General features: G+C 48.1%; 1 long non-coding RNA gene across 1 annotated transcript in view; it reads right to left on the minus strand.

The window, feature by feature from the left end:
* Positions 1 to 1,293: 1,293 nt before the first annotated feature.
* LOC144105422 (uncharacterized) overlaps positions 1,294 to 14,042 on the minus strand; it is a 77,679-nt gene continuing 64,930 nt past the window's right edge. Inside the window, exon 3 of the long non-coding RNA XR_013308788.1 lies at positions 1,294 to 1,538. This is a non-coding gene — a long non-coding RNA (uncharacterized LOC144105422). The remainder of the gene's footprint in view (positions 1,539 to 14,042) is intronic.

Consider the following 14,042-nt stretch of genomic DNA (forward strand, 5'->3'; position numbering starts at 1 on the left):
TCCGCCCTGGCGAAGGTCACGAGCGTTCTCTCAAGCGCGTGCTGGGAATACTTCGTCCTTCTCGGCATCGCGCGCAGTGACAGCCGCGCGGGTCGCTACAGGCCCCCCCCCGCCCTCTAGATGATCACTCGGTATGAGTCAAGAGTCGTGCAGGCCGGCCGGGATCCGAAGGCGAGGCTCAGGCGGGCAATTCTGGCTTTGACGTTGAGGCGGAGCTTCCGGAAGGCGTCGATGGATACGGAAGGGCAGGTGAAAAAGATGGGTCAGCCGGGTCAGCCTGCGCAGTGCACCCATTGCCGGTGGTTCAGTTGCAGCAGCCGATGGCCGTCGCCTGAGGGGTGGAGCAGCACAGGAAGCTAGGTGCGTTGCAGGTCGAGAGATTAGCGCAGCTGATGCCGGACCGAGCTGCCCGGTACCCAGAGGGGCGGCTACGGCAGGCGCATCGAGATTCCTGGCAGGGGAGTGGCTCTTCTGGTGTGCATGGGGATGCTGGGACATGCTCAGAGCCAGCCTTGGAGCATTGACTTGAACGTGACGGGCGTCCGCAGGAGTGGCGTCGTTTCCACTGGCGCCAAGCCGTGCACGTAGGAGGACGCCGGCGAGGTAGCGGCAATCGGAGGCGCCTCGAGTGGCGGAGCTGCTGGGAGGGCCACGGCCGCCAAGAGGGCCATGAGAACCGGGAGAGCCGAGGCCACCGGGAAGATGGAGACGGCCAGGATGACTGAGGCCACTGGGTGTGCCATGGCTGCCGGGAGGGCGAGGACTCTTGGAGGGCAGGAAACGTCGGCAGGCCTGTCGGCGCCGGGAGAGCCGAGGCCGCAGAGAGGGCGGAAGCCAGGGGCGTACGGAAAGCTGGGGGCGACAGGAAAGCCGGGGCCCACGGGATGCCAAGGGGCGGCGGGAGAATAGGGCACAGACACCGTGAAAACCGTGATTCACAGTGAAAACTGTGATTTCATTTTTTTAGGCGTCAGTTTTGTAGAGCATTTTTGCACGGCCACGGTTGAAATATATGCGCCAAATGCAAAAGCCTCCGCAGCATTATAAATGTGATCGCGTGTCGAAAGGACTATTTTCACAGTTTCTGCGTGAACAAAATGTTGCCTTTAGAGGCAAGTGAAAAGTTGTAGCTCTTATAGTTATAACCATCTAAATCTTCAATCAGCCTCAAGCCCAAATTTCAGAAGACGAAATTTATAATGAGAGTACAGGATTTGCATTGGCACAAGTTTTGATCTCAATTGAAAAAACCAGAGAAGTATGTTTTTTTTTCCTGTGATCCCATAGCTTAGGACAAGGATTTTATTGTTCAAAGCAGGACGGACAGTGCTTCGGAACCGTACAAATTCTGCTTGCGCAGCATCTGTCCTCATCCACACACCGGTGGGTTCCTGGTTGCCTCCATTTACCGTCGGGCATGCACAGACTTCACTCCCATTACTGCATGGCCTCTTCCTCTGTATATCCCGGCAAATATTTTCCGGGTAGAGTCCCTCGGCGCACGGCTTTTGGACCTCGTCCGACTCACATTTGGAGGCCTGGAAATTATAAAACAATTTCGGTTGAATTTTAAAGCATCATATTTATGGCACATATTTGTAAGCTGCATAAAATAAGAACCCAAAATATGTTTTTCAACATAGGTGCAGGCATCAACGTTTAAGTTAAGGTGCGACTCACCAGTAGATAATTATGCCTATTTAAAATTTCATTTCACACCACTAGATATTAGTTAAACATTGTGCACAACATTATTAGTAGCAAAATTTTGAATGCGAGTGCACCTATAGTGTCAGACGTCACGTTTGGCTCACGGTCTATGCCTTTTGATGGGTGGTTGCCAGCTCGTGAACCCGTCATCTCAATTGCGCTAGTTGCGCCTTTTCGCTATTACGAAAACATTTTACGACAGGGGACGCGAATGCGAGAGGAAGGAAAAACTGCGTGAATTTACGGTGTTGTGCGTCCGTAAAGTGTTACAAGATTGTCAAAAGCGAAGGGACACATACGTGCAGTTCGCATTGCCGACACAACATTGACTACATCAGAGATTGCACGCCAACGAAATTCAAATCACAACGCGAATGATGTTTAAAAGCCACAATGCGGCCACTCGGCGTCAAGCATCGTTTAAACAACATTCCCTTTAGCTTTTTGATTTTGATCAGTGAGAAACAATGTAAGATGCTGGAATATGAGTGGTATCAGCATATTTGTTTCATATCATTTATTTGCCTTCAAAGCCGCTTTTGGGGTATTAGATAGGAAGTTAGCGCATCAGCATCATCAGCCTGACTAGACTTCCTGTAGGGCAAAGGCCTCTCCCATGTGTCTCAAATTAAACCTCACGCTATGCGCGCAAACTACTTAATCTCATGCGCCAACATAACATTATTGCTCCCACTGCTACGCTTAATTTTTCTTGGGATCCACTCTCTTACCATTAAGTACCAGCGGTAATATTGCCTTTGATTTACGTCCCCTGCCCACGCCCATTCCTTGCCATTGATTTCGACCTGGATGTAAATAACACGCGTTTCTTCCCTCACCCACTCTACCCGCTTCCGGTATCTTAACGAAACAACTATCATCGTTCTTTACATAGCTCGCTGCGTTCTCCTTATGCTGAAACCTTTTCGTTTGCCTTCATAAGGTTCAAGTTTGGGCTTTTTGGTGCATAACTTTTGAAAATGCATAGCGCATGAAGACAGGAGAGTATAGAGACAACACGGGACGAGCGCTCGTCCGGTGTTGTCTCTGCAATGTCCTGTCTTCATGCGCTATATCTTTTTCAAAGGTTAGCCTTCATGCTTCTGCACCGTAGCTGGATACTCGTAAGATGCAGCTGTTGTACACTTTTCTCTTGAGGGATAATGGTAAACTGCCATTCATGATCTGAGAGAATCTGGCACAAGGGCTCCACATCATTCTTATTTTTTTTAGGTATTTCTCTCTCAGAATCCGCATCAGTGGCGCTACCTGCCCTTAGGAGACGTATTCCCTTACCACTTCTAGCACCTCGCTACCAATTTTGACCTGCTCGTTCTTCCCGAAAGTGTTTAACGTTACTTTTGTTTTCTCCATGTTAATTTTATTATCTACCGTTCTGCTTTGCCCAGCTCATTTATTATGCTTAGCAGCTCATTTTCTGAGTGACATAACAAGAAATTGTGATCAGTGAATCGCAAAAAGATAAGTTATTTTTCATTAGCTCTTATTCGGACCTCTTCCCAATCCAGGCCGCGGAACACCTCCTATAAATAGCTGGCGAATAGCATTTTCCAGCTCGTGTTGTTCTGCCTGAAACCCTTCCTTATTGAAAGTTTATTGCTGAATTTACAAAGGACTGTGGTAGCTCTGCAGTCATTGCAGATGTCTTCCGGTATTTTTATATAAAACTTTTCTACACCCTGATTTCTGAATGACTGCTGAGGTTTCCACTGAGTCAAATTCTTCCTTGTAATCAATTAATGCACTTATAGGGGTTTGGTTATATTGAGAGCATTTGTCTCACCTGATTTATAGTGTGAATAAGGTCTATCTTTGAGTCTTCTTTACGAAAGCCTGCCTGATCATTAGGTTGGTTTAAGTTTAAGGTTGTCCTGGTTTTATTTGCGATTACCTTCGTAAATACCCTGGAGGCAACATAGACTAAGCTGATCCGTCTGCAATTTTTCATGTCCTTGATATCTCCGTTCTTAACAATTAAAACAGTGTTGGTGTTTTTCCAGGCTTCTGGTAGGCTAGAAGTCATAAGGAATTGCGTATACAGAGCAGCTAGTTTGTATGGTAAAATCTCCCCTTCGTCCTCCAAAAGATCTCCTGTTACCCGATGCTCACCAGCTGCATTTCTATGGTCGAGAAAATCTAGAGGCACCTGGGCTATGCGATATAAATGCACGTTAAAGAACCCCAGGTGGTCGAAATTTACCGGAGCCCTCCACTACGGCGTTCCTCACACAGTGAGACACTTTTGGACGTCAAACAGAAAAGCGATTTAGTGCATTTTTCAGGACGTCATCAGATTATCATGGCCCGTGACAGCATTATAATTAAGAAAGAATATCCGCAATAAAAATGTTTATTATACTTCAGCGCCTCTCAACCTATTTGCTTGTCAGTTTCATTGTTTTATTTTGCTCGTTACCACTCATACTCGACATTACCAGAATTTAGGTGTAGTGTCTTGGTTCATTTAATTGTTTGTCTCTCGGTCTGTTGGTCTGTCTGCTTTTTTGTTTTCAGGAGCCTGCTTTCCAGGCTGCTCGCTTTCCCATCGGGTTACGGACATCCTGCCCAGCCGTGTACATATAATACACGCACGCACGAGCACACGCTTTGCAACATGCCCATCATATTCCGAGCACACTACCCACTGTGCCAGGTGGCAGTTCAATTAATCGAGAAAGGATGCTCTGGAAGAAGAACCTGAGTCTCGGAAGTCTCACCTATAGAACCATCTACCATAAGAGGGCAGTGGAGGATCTCTTGACCGCTGCGCCACCGCACCAGAAGTGGCATAGGGAATTCAAGGGATCTATAATTATTAAATAGAGAATTATCAATTCCGCATTAAAGGCATTAACTGATCATCCATAACCAAACAGCTTTCATCCGTAAATATTATATATATTCACCGGAACTGCAGTGCGCACCGAAGTACTCTCTCGCATAATTCACATTTATGCTTAAGTACGCAAATCGACCATCATTTTTTGTGTCAGCTATTGATCTAAAAATAATATTTGTCGTGATCATTTCGATATTCGAAAGGTGTTTATCAGGCAAAATACGAACATGCCGACAAGGTCAAAGCGTTTCCCCACAGTGGAGACTCCGGACAAAGAAACGACCGACCCTAGTAACCTTCCCTCCTCAGGCGACCTTCTGCCTGCTGCTAACTCGCGCACACTGGACGTTGAAGCAATTAAGCTCATCCTTCGACCGTCCTGGAGCGAGACCCCAGAGGTGTGGTTCGCCCTGGTGGAAGCCATCTTCCTTCTCCACCGCGTCACCTCGGAGACTTCTCGGCCTCGCGAGCTCTTTCCAGCCTGTGTCCTGATATGGCTAAGATATCACGGACACCATCAGCCTTGAAAGATGCCCCATACCAACGCTACAAACAGAGTACCCTGGATCGCACCTCATTGCCCGAGAGCGCGCGACTTGAGCCACTGCTCACCATTTAGGAGCTTGGAGATCGCCGCCCCTCCCAGCTGCTCACTAGTACGGGGCAGCTCGTGGGAGGAAGCCACTTCAACTCAAGCAAGAACAGCTGTGCGCTGTTGAGGGAGATTTTCCTGCAGCGCTTCCCGCAGTCTACCGGTCTCTTCTTGGCAGCTGCAGGCGCCATGACCCTCGAACGCCTGTCCCAGTTAGCTGATCCAGTCCACGACGTGCATTTTCCTTCCTTGGCCGCCCTCACTTTCAATATAGAGTTCTCTGAAATTTCCCGTTCAGAGGCCCGGCTCGAACAGCTCGCCGCTTCCCTCAACGCTCTCCGGACGTCCTTACATGGCCATCGCGGTTGCAACCCACATTTTAGCAGCCGTTCTCCTTCACAACACAGCGCATGCTCGCACTCGCTTCCCACCTCAGCAGTGTGCTGGTATTATTGCATTTTTAAGTCCCGTGCCCGCCGGTGCCCTTCCCCATGCAACTGGTGCTGTCAGCTCTTCCTCCATTGCCAAGTATGGCCTGGGCCCCTCACTGTCGACTTCAGCCAATCCTCGGTTTCATTTTTCTCAACAATTTCCACCTGGATGTCAGCATGCACCACCATCGCCTCGTCGACACCAAGAGGCGCCTTTCAGTCCTGGTTTTATGTCGGCTGCTCGCTGCCACTGGTATCCACATGCTGATTCCTCTATGGCCCTATAATATAATCCTGGATCACTTTCCTGAGATCATGAGGCCCTGCAATGTAAACCAACCACCCAGGCACAGCGCAGCCCACCACATTGTTACGCGTGGTCCACTCATCGCAGCTAGACCCCGCCTTCTTTTCGTTGAGAGTCTGACCATTGCTAAATTAAAATTCGAGCACATGCTCCAGCTAGGTATAATACGACCTTCCTCTAGCACTTCGGCGTTACCCCTGCATCTGGTGCCTAAGAAAGAACCAGGAGACTGGCAGCCGTGCAACACAACCGGGCGTTGAACACTCACGCCGTCCACGATAGCTACCTCTTTCCACACATCAAGGATTTCACCATCTTGGAAGGCTGCAAGATCTTTAGCAAAGTGGAGATATTTAAGGCTTATCACGAAATCCCTGTCAAGCCTGTCGCTATGCCTAAGGCCATCACTACACCATTCGGCCTGTTTGAGTGCCTGCGCATGCCTTAGGGCTCCGCAAAGCAGCTCAGATTTTTCAACGATTTGTTGCCGATGTGACAGCGAACTCCTGGCTATATTCGCCTATATTGAAGATATCTTCGTCTAGAGTCGCACATCGCAAGACCATGAGCGTCGCCTCCACGAACTCTTTGGTCTCATTCAGCAATTCGAACTCGTATACGACGCACAGAAGTGTGGCTTCGGGTCTCCCGACCTGCAGTTTCTGGGCCAACACATCTCGGCGTGGGGAATTTGTCGATTGCCTTCCCATATAAAGGCTGTGAAAGACGTCCCCGTACAAACCGCTCTGCGCTAACAACGAGAGTTTCTAGGCCTCGCGAATTTTTCAACGCACTTTTTATGATAGTGCGCCGAGCTTCTGCACCCCCTGAGTTAGCTTCATCGCATGAGGTCGAGCACCTCGTCCGCGCTTTCACGGCTGCTAAGGAAGCAGTTGCTGAGTCTGTCCTTATCATTCACCCGATTATTGACACAACCACTCGCATCATGATGGATGCCTCCACCGTGGCCAGCAGCGCTGTTCTCGAGCAGCAAACCGTGTCTTGTTGGTACCCAGTGACCTTCTCTCGGAAGATCCCATTCTGAGACCCGCTACAGGTTTTTCGGCCGAGCTGCTGAATTTCGCCATCCAGCACTACGGACATTCCGTGAAAGGTCAGGAATTTTACGTTTTGACGGTTGGTAATCCACTGGCATATGTATTCCGTACGAATTCTTCATGCGCGTCGCCCGAGAAGTCCGTCACCTGGCCTACCGATCAGTTACAACGGATGTCCGCATGATCAAAGGCATCGACAACGAGGCAGCGGACGCTCTTTCATGCCTCACCTCCGCTGTCACTTTCCCAACTGCTATGAACTGGCAGTGACAGGCCCATGCGCATATCGAGGACGGTGAGCTAAAAAGCCCTGCGTGACCTCGCCTCTTCTCTCCGGCTGCAGCGGGCGCTTCATCCGTTTGTGCACGGTTCAATTAGGTACGACATTTTCCGTGACGTACCTCATGCTTTCATTCCGGCTGCCTTTCGTCGAGTGGTTTTTCACACGCTTTATGACATCTGCCATACCAGAATCTCAGCCACGCAGCTTCTCGTTACGCAGCAGTACGTGGGTATGGCCTGGTATCAACACTAATGTTCGCTACTGCGCCTTCTTGTGCCTTGCTTGCCAGGCCGGCAAAATAACCTGCCACACGAAGACTTCCATCCAGTCTTTCCTGCCACCTGGGCGTCGCGTTTACCACGTCCATATTAACTTGAGTGGGCCGGTTTCTCCCTCTCGCGAGTTCCGGTACATTCTGAAAACGATTGACTGCTTCATCCCTTGGCCCGAAGCTGTGCCAAATACGGGGATCACTGCAGAAATTGTAGCCAGAGCCTTTATTTTAACGCGGGCTAGCCTGGCATTGTAACAACGGAGTGCGGCCGGAAGTTCCATTGTACCCTCTTTATCTCTCTCAATCATGTGCTTGGCACTAAGCAGTGTCATACCACAGCATGCCACAGCATACTCCAGTGGCAACGGCATGGTGGAGTGGATCCATCGCCAGCTCAAGGCTCCCCTCAGAGCGTGCCTCGGCCGAGAGCACAGGGTAAACCACCCGTCAATGGTTATTCTTGGTCTATGTGCCGTCCTTCATCGTGACCTCGGCTGTTCAGTGACCGAACTAGTCTTCGCTGCAACCTGCGGCGTCCCTGAGACTTGTTCGTTCCCTCAGCTCCCTCGCCACCGCCTCTGCAGTACAGTGGTGAGCAGCCAGGTCTAGAGCGCGCAGGCGGTGCCCTACGGAGTTAGTCAGCGCCATCCAACATTAGGCTCCGGGTTTAAGTTATGCGCCCCGCGAGCATGCGTGGATAAAACAGAGGGTTGCCTGCTCATCGCTTCCTTGTTCAGCAACTGCCTTTCGAGTGCCTTTTGTGCCACCAGGGCCTCTCGGCCTGCATTTATGACGGCTGCCAGGGTGTCGCCATGCCCTCGTGTTTCATAAGTGTAACGTGACGGCCAGGAAAGAAAGCGCGAGTGATAGGGGATGACCGCGTCTTTCTGCATCCAAGTTCATAGATCTGCACGGATGCCGAGTGCGGTGTTCTTTGTACTGCTAACACAGCGCAAAGACACGACATGAAACAATACGCTAACGCATGGTGCGTGGTGAAAACGCGCTAAAATTATTGAGAATGGGGAGCGCTACAATAAAGACAAGGGGACAACACATAAGAACACCATAAGACAGGAGCGCAAACTTTCAACTGTGTTTATTTTCGACATGGCGCATATTTATACGCATCTAATTATGGGACACACGAACATACAAGCGGTAGAGTCAGCCAAGATATCAAAGCAATCACCTACACTAGGCGAGATATCGACTATCCTCGCATGTCATAAATTTCACGCATGACCGGCTAAAAACACTTTTATTTTTTTGTTAGAACCACAAACGGGCCGCTAACGAACCCAGCACCTTCCTTTTCTGAAGCCATGCAAAATGCTTTCTACAATTTCCTTGTGGTCTTGTACTTTTATTAAAGAACAGATTTAGGAATATCCGTATAAATATGCGCCATGTCGAAAATAAACTCAGTTGAATATTTGCGCTCCTGTCTCGTGGTGTTCTTAAGTGGCGTTGTCCTTTTGTCTTGATTGTAGCGCTCCCCAGTCTATGTGTGTACAACCAACTATCCCCCTACAAAGCTTTGTTAACATTATACACACGAGACTAAAACAGACACCGAGCAACCAGCATATTCAAGTCTCTCGCACTCTTAGACGTGTTTGAAACGCGCGATCACCCGTATCACTTGCACTAGCTTGCCTAGCCGCTTCGTGATACGCGCGAACCGCGTCAGTTTTCCGTCTGCTGTTACAGAGCATTCAGCGCGGGTATGGTAGCGTGAAGCGCAAGCACTGAGCGTGAATGAGGCTGAGAACTCACTTGCAGGCACCGCTTTATTTTAGCCGCGCATGCGCACGAGACGCAAACCTCAAACCCAGAGCGTAAGGTTAGATGGGCCTGGCTTGCTCCGCAAAGCACAGTCGGCGCGCTCTAGACAGGGCTGTTCACCACTGTACCGTCATAGCATACAGGACGGCATTAAAGATTTGCGCCTGCCCCACCTTGATTTTCCGAACATTACGTCTTCGTGCACCCCGACCATTAGTGTTCGATACACGTCTTTACGCGGTGAGACGCTTTAAAGGCGCCTTGTACACAGGCAGTTCGGCCCTTGAAGCCTGCAATGTGCACCTCTAGTTTTGGCTCTCTGCTTCAAAGCTGCGATTTCCCGACATATTTAGCCCTGGAGGCCCCTTCACAAGCCACTGTTGACATGAAGAAAAGAGCGCAGAGGGACATTCCCCCCTCCACTTTCATGAGAGAAGAGTTGGAAGAGAAGGAGGGAGAAAGAATACGATAAGAGGGTGGGAAACGAGGGGTGGTAAAGTGGAGAGAAGAAAAACTCAAACTCCCTTTTTAGTGGAACGAATAAAGCGGAAAGCTGTGGAGGGAAGAGGAAGGGATGGCGAGGCGATAGAGGGTCGTGCGTCAAATGAAATGTCTGTCTGTCTTCCTCGACTAAGAACACACTTGAACGCGTCTCACCGTGAAAATCACGAACCTGTCTATGCCCAAAGCAGAGCAAAGGCCTTTGCTCTTCTTTTTCTAAAATATGGTGAACAAGAACTTAGGCATAGCTAAAAACCAGATGCATGCATTTAGAGACGAGGAGGGTAACGTCATTAGATATATGGATAAGGTATTTATATAGCCGTAGTGTTCTGCACAAATATATGCAGTAGCCAACGTAATCAGAACGTTGATGTGAGAGAGATAGTAACGCAAAGCAATGTGTCATCCTGTCAGTAACAGAAGAGTATGTAAATAAAGCCTTAAGAGCAATTCAAAGCTAAAACCCACTGGGTGACGATCAGGTAAAAGCAGATCTCCTGAAGGATGGAGGCGCGATTTTACTAGAAAAACTAGGCACCCTGTATACGCAATGCCTTATGACCTAGACTGCACCGGAAGCTTGGAAGGATAATAATATTATCGTAATTCATTAAAAAGAAGACGCCAAGGACTCGAGAAATTACAGACCGCTCAGCGTACTGTGCGTTGCTTACAAGGTATTTAGCAAGGCAATCGCTAATAGAGTCAAGGCAAGCTTACACTTCATTCAACCAAATGATCAGGCAGGCTTTCGTAAAGGATATTCGACAATAAAGCACATTCACACTATCAATCAGGAGATATAGAAATGCGTAAAATATGACCTACCCCTATACATAGCCTTCATTGATTGCGAGAAAACATTTCACTCAGTGGAATCCTCAGCAGTCATGCAGACATTGGGAATCAGTGTGTAGAAGAGCATTGTGTGAAAATACTAAATGATATTTACAGCAATTGCACAGCTACCATGGTCGTGCATAAATTTAGCAATAAAAATCCAAAATTGAAGGCCGTTAAGATACCGCCATTGCGGCTCACCGCAAGTGTAATGGAGGTATTCCAAGGCCGGCATGGGCAACAGGTAGGGATAACAGTTAATAGACAATACCTAAATAATCTGCGATTCGATGATGACATTGCCTTATTGATTAACTCTGGAGATGAACTGCAAATCATGATCAATGAGTTGGAAAGTAGAGCAGTATAGTGTGCTTTAAAATTAACACGCAGAAACCAAAATGCAATAGTTTAACCAGGGAACTGCAGTTCACATTTGGTAGCGAGGTGCCGAAAGTGGTAAACGAAAATGTCTACTTAGGGCAGGTAGTGACAACTGACCCGGATGTAGAAACATGATTAACTAGAAGGATAAGAATGGGGTGGAGCGCATATGCCAGGTTCTCTCAGATCATGAATAACATTTTACCAACATCCCTCAAGAGAAAACTATACAACTCTATCATACCGGTACTCAGCTACGGGAAAAACATGCAGGGTAACGAAAAGCATTCACTTTAAGTTAAGGACATTGCAGCGAGTCATGTAATTGAAGAAATTGCAGGTGTAACATTAAGACACCCGAAGCAGGCAGAGTGGGTGAGGGAACAAACGCGGGTTAATGACATCCTAGTCGAAATCAAGAGGAAGAAATGCGTTTAGGCAGGGCATGTAATGTGAGGGCAGGACAACCGCTGGCACTTAAAGAGGCTGCGATGCTTTGCTTGATCGGACGCCGGCTATACTTCAGAGGGATTCCTTATGTAGCACCCATTCTGACTCAAAAAGAATTACAAGAATTGATGCTTAGGGACGGAAGTTTTTCAATGAAGAAGTGTCAGAATACAGGATAACAAAATGTTGCCCTCAATTCGATATTTTTGCGGCTTCGCATTCCGGTTCCACTCTCCAATTACGACACTGGGCAGGACAAATCAAGGCAACCTATCTCACCACGTTGCAGAAGTTTATTCACCATGGGTGCCTAATCGCTGTAACATGTTCTTGCTGAGGCTGGTAGCGGCGTTTTCATGGTTATAACAACCACGTGAACGCCCAGCTGATCCAGTGATGCTTCATCGTCACGTCCATGGCGCAGAAGGGAACACTTATCAGTGATGTTCCCTCATTTATGGATCTCAACTCGAGCACGAGATACTGCGACAGAGTGATGGCGTGCTGAAGATGCTAGATACTTATAGCAAAGAGCGTTCCACTACTGCGTACCGCATACCATTGCCCGCCGCTAAGAACGCGCTTTTGGTCACGGCGAGAAAGGCGTGCTGTTGACGTGGAGAACGTGGGACCACCTGGAGCCACCGCCCGATGAACCTCCACGAGCTGACGATGTGCAATGCTAAACGTTAAACGAATGGAATTTTTCGTTGCATCCTTCCTTCGTACCGAAACGAACGCATGCAGAGTGTAATGGCTCGATCGGATCGATTCCGCAAAGCCGTTCTCAGATACATACAGAGCAGCCGTAAAGACTGTGTGGTAGGGCGTAGGATTGTGTGCAGAGAGGTGCAAAGTCCTTCAATGCAAAACCTCAGGTTGTGCATTTGTATTTTACTTGGTTTACAGCGCTTTTAACGAAGACAAACAAGTTGATATTGTTGATTAGTTATTGAGCGCAAAACGTGACGAAACCCATCTGTATTTAATAATAAAATTTGCATTGTATATACTGTTTGTCCAAAGATCAATCTCCCGTCCATTGATCTCACATCCACTGCTAAAAATCGCCACTCTATGGCGCCACTGTCCAAGCGAAGAACTTGCTTTTGCGAGCTAATTAAAATTATCAAAACCAGACTGTACGCGGTACGACCGGTACTAACAGCATCACTATAACACATTTATTGCAACGAACAGGCATAACAACGCACTTATTATGCGTTTCAGGGCCCCTTTAGGGTAGCGGAGTGCATTTCAAAAGAAGGCTTGTGTATGGCCGGGGCCTTAGAACTCCGCTGCGCATGCTGCGAGAGGCTTGGGAAAGTAGTGATGACCCAAATTTTGTGTCCTACATCCTCGGCTTCTTCCAGATACTCGGGAAAACAAAAAAATTTATAGAGAACCACATGAAGGAGGCGCAAATCATGTCAAAGGAATCCTACAAGTCAGCAAAAAAAAAAAAGAAACGCACCTTTGATGTAGGTAGCCAAGTGATGTTGCTGCGACCATCAAAGAAAAACAAGCTATAGGTTCACTGGGAGGGGCCCGCGAGGGTTATATCGAAGCTCTCCGATGCCAACTAGGAAGTTAAATTAGGCATACGGCTTAAAAAGATTTAAAACACCAATTTGATTAAACTATACTTTCAGCATCACGCGATAGTAAGCATGACGATAAGTGCTCCCGATGATGAAGGGGCAGAAATTCTGACGACGGCTGACATGAAAGAATGTTGCTTAGAGATAATGTTGGATTACCTGACGGTAGACGCGCCTCTAAGCGCCGACAAAAGGGAGGATTTAAACAGAATAGCTTCAGAGTTTAAGGAGGCTTTCTCGAACCGTCCCGGAAAAACACATTGTCTTAGAGCACGACATCAAGTTAACATCTGAGCAACCGATCCGCAGTAAACCATCTCGTTTCTCACCCGTGCAGTAAAAAAACATGGTTGAGGAGATTCAGCACATGCCTCACTTGAGAGTTATAGTACCAAGTATGAGCGACCACACATCGCTCTGATACTAGTGCATGTTCCGCTAAACGATCCGAGGCCATGCGCCGATTATCGGCGTCTGAACACGATAACCCAAGATCAGACATATACGATACCGAAGCTGGAAGAAAGGGTAGGGACCGTGTCGAAGTCAAATTATATAGCTACGCTAGACGTCGTGCTAGGATATTAGCAAGTACCCTTTACGGAACGGACTAGCCGCTGCACCGCGTTCTTTTCTCCGTTCGGAACTTTCCGCCCACGCATGTTCAGCATGGGACTTAAAAACGCGCCCCATTGTTTCTCTAGCCTGATGGACTGAGTTCTTTATGGTTTTGGCGAATCCGCAATGCCGTACCTGCACGATGTTGCCATCTTTTCGGACACTTTGGAAGAACATATGGAGCCCTTGCAAGTCGTATTGAGCAGGTTGAAAGAGGCCGGCATTACTGTTAAGCCAGCTAAATATCACATAGGTTGCGGTGAAGAGACTTATTTGAAGTGACTTATTATTGAAGTGACTTATTAAAGACCTTCCGACATCAAAGTAGCCGTTATTGTGGAC

This window comes from Amblyomma americanum, chromosome 9, assembly GCF_052857255.1.
Source record: "Amblyomma americanum isolate KBUSLIRL-KWMA chromosome 9, ASM5285725v1, whole genome shotgun sequence".
NCBI lineage: Eukaryota > Metazoa > Arthropoda > Arachnida > Ixodida > Ixodidae > Amblyomma > Amblyomma americanum.